This window comes from Meles meles, chromosome 17, assembly GCF_922984935.1.
Source record: "Meles meles chromosome 17, mMelMel3.1 paternal haplotype, whole genome shotgun sequence".
NCBI classification, from domain to species: Eukaryota; Metazoa; Chordata; class Mammalia; order Carnivora; family Mustelidae; genus Meles; species Meles meles.
Genome location: NC_060082.1, coordinates 3,014,520 through 3,018,072, shown reverse-complemented (window position 1 = coordinate 3,018,072; position 3,553 = coordinate 3,014,520).

Genomic DNA, 3,553 nt, shown 5'->3' with positions numbered 1-3,553 from the left:
AGCGAGAGAGAAGCGAGAGAAAGAGAGAAATGGGGGGGGGGGGGATTTGCCAGGGAAAGATGCGCCTCTGAGGAGGGGAGGTTTAATAAAGACCCGAAGGAGGGAGGGCGTCAGCCGTGCAGAGATCCGGGGACAGTTTTCTACGGAGGGTCCAGCAGGTGCAGAGGCTGGAAGGTGGGAACACACCCAAAGCATTTGAGGAGCAGCAAGGAGGAGAGTGTAGGAGGCAGAGGTCAGGCCCCTGGGGCCTCAGGGATCACTGCGAAGGCTCGGAGCTTTTAATACCAACACGATGTGTTACCAAGGGAGGGTTTTGAGCTGAGGAATGATAATGATACGGCCTGACAGGTTTGAACAGGAACATTTGGCTGCCGTGGGAAACAGGCAGAGCCCGGAGGCTCAAGGGGAGGCCGCCTAGCAATCAGGTAAGAGTGATTTGGGGAGGCAGAGCAGGAACGAGCCGGGGAAGGACAGACCCCAGACTTGTTCTGAAGGCGGGGACAGCTGGGTGTCACTGCAGGGTTGGGTGTGAGGGGTGACAGAGACCGCAGAACCAGGCCCGACTGCAGCTTCAGGCGTTGTCATGGACAGAGGCAGAAGGAGCAGGCCCGGGTGCACCCGGGTGGGGGCCAGCAGGGAAGGTCAGGAGCTTGGGCTCCGACATGACGCTCCGCTTGCCGTGTGTGCCGGACACCGAGGGGAGCGCCCATAAGGATTTGGATGATGGAATCTGGAATTCGGGAGAGACTATTCTGAGCGGGAGATGTAACTTGGGGAGTCATTAGCATATAGATGGTATTTAAAGCCACGAGACTGGATGAGGTCACCTAAGACGCGCATGAGTGTAGGTCAGAAAGGAGAGGAGACGCGAGGACCGGAGCTGGGACACTGCCGGGTTTGGAGGGCGGGGAACCCGCAGAGGAGGCTCAAAGGACGGTCGAGAGAAACCTGGGGAGGCGGCGTCCTGGGAGCCAAGGAGAGAGAGTCCAGGCGGTGGGGGGAGAGGTGGTCAGCATGTCCAAGGCTGCATGAGGGGAGAACCGCATGAGGAGGTCACAGGTGACCTTGGCGGAGCGATGGGGACAGAGGCCAGAAGTGGGGTGAGCAGCCTGAGAATGTGGGAGAGGACTGATATTAAACACAGCAATGCATGGGGACGCCTGGGGGACTCAGTTGTTCAGCATCTGCCTTCGGCTCAGGTCATGATCTCAGGGTCCTGGGATGGAGCCCCGCATCGGGCTCCCTGCTCAGCGGGTAAACTGCTTCTTCCTCTCCCACTCCCCCTGCTTGCGTTCTCTCTCTTGCTGCCTCTCTCTCTGTCAAATAACTAAATTAAGAAAAAAAATCTTTAAAAACTAAACAAATTTTAAAAAAGCAGGATGCAGAAGCTGTGCTGTAAAGAGAGGCAAGAAACGACGGACAGCAGAGACAACGCGCGTCCTCCTCTCTCTCGGGTTGGACAAATACGGCCAGATGGTGCGGCCTGTCTTTAAGTTGCTGTAAATCCTGGAGCGGCGACAGACACCCGAGCAGAAGTACGAACATAGAGATGAGGACCGGGTGCCATAGCCACTCGGTGGGAACAATTTAAACACGCTAACCTAACTCAGGGCGAAAACACTTTGAAAACGTGTCTTAAACCAGGTCTGAAAAGACCAGTGGGGACGAAAGAAGGGAATGGTGTTCGTCCTTCCTTCCTTCCTTCCTTCCTTCCTTTCTTTTTTTTTTTTCTTTAATTCTTTTTTAAAGATTTTATTTATTTGACAGAGAGAGATCACAAGTAGAGAGGCAGGCAGAGAGAGAGAGAGGGAAGCAGGCCCCTGCTGAGCAGAGAGCCCGATGCGGGACTCGATCCCAGGACCCCAAGATCATGACCTGAGCCGAAGGCAGCGGCTTAACCCACTGAGCCACCCAGGCGCCCGTTTCTTTTTTTTTTTTTAAAGGATTTTATTTACTTATTTGGGAGAGACTGAGTGAGAGACGGTGAACACGTGTGGGGAGGCAGAGGGAGAGGGAGAACACCCCCTCGACCCCAGCAGGGAGCCCGATGCGGGGCTGGATCCCAGGATCCCAAGATCATGACCTGATCACGACGAAGATCATGACCCGATGAAGGCAGATGCTTCACCGCCTGAGTCCCCCAGGCACCCCAGGACTGGCGTTTCCGATAGAAGCAAGGACACGAGTCAAATCGTGGGAACCTGAAACAGCTTCTTGTGCTTGGGAACCCCGGGGAGCTCAGCATCTCTGTTCTAGAACGGCACTGCCCGGGTGTGACCTCCAGACTTGGCAGGACGCGCGACCGTGGGCAGACCACAGCAGAGCTCTGGGATCCGCTTCCTCCGACCAAAAGCGGGGTTGTCACCACACGGATCTACCCAGCTCATCACGGGGCTGAACGGATGCCCCGTGTGCATGGGGCTTGTAGGTGTGGGGCCTGAAGCAGACGCTCAGTGAGCTCCCTTCTGGCTCCTGGTGCAGCTGATGCGAGGAGATCAGTGGGTACAGGGTGGGAGACACAGCCAGACACGAGGGGACGTGACTTGGGTCTGGCACAGGAGCCATCAAGGGGGCTTAGGCTGAGAACAACATGATCTGACTAGCGTCTTCTCAGCTTCGCTGTGGCCGCCGTGGCGGGTGGCTGCAGGGGGACCGTGGAGTCCTGGGGGCTGGATTCAGAAGACCCGATGGGGTGCGCTGGCTCAGCTCCCGTCCGAGTGCTGGCAGCTCCTTGCTTGTGGTCTCTGGAGGAGGAGCTGGTCTGGGAGGAAAGGTTCACAGCACACACCTAAGGGCTGCGGTGAGGTGGGCGTTAAGTAATGGGACCCCCGCGAGATGCAGAGTAGACACGGGAGTTTTGTGCAGTCCGGTCACCGGAGAGGAGCATGGGGTCCCACCTGCGGCCTGGCTCTCCCCGGCCTCTGGGCACCCGCATGATGTCGTTCCCTCCTGCCTCGCTCTCCTGCCTCCAGAGCGCCTGCGTCCCCTTGTGCCGTCGTCAGACCCAGCTTCCCCCAAAGTGTCTGCCATCCCCTAGGCCAGGACCATGTCCCCAAGGCTGGACAGCGGGCAAAGAAGCTTCTGACGTCACACGTTCCCTCCTGCCACTCGCAGTCAGACCACTCCGGTCCTTCCTCCGACCCGCGACCCGCGACCCGCGTCACTTCTTCCTGCTTTACGGTTGCATTTCGCAAGACCCGTGTCTCCTTGCCCGTGTCCCGGAGTCGCGGGCTGCGGGGCAGATGCCCTGAGCCGGGGACAGCGGCTGGTGATGTGCGGAAGGAAGCGCCCAGGGCAGGTCTACACTGCCAAGTGCCGGTCAAGCTGTGAAGACGTGTGCGCTGGTTCGCTTTGGGAAGGCAGGAAACCACGTCTTGTCTTTCGAAACGGAACATAAAGCCTCGCTCAGGTGGAGGACAGGCGGGGCCAGGACCTGTGGCCCGAGTCGGACCCTGGATCACGTAAACATCAGTGATGTTTATACCCCGTGGTCCCCAGGAACACGGCCGGGGAGGCAGGGAGCCTCGGCGGTCACCGACTGTTCAGGGCCCTC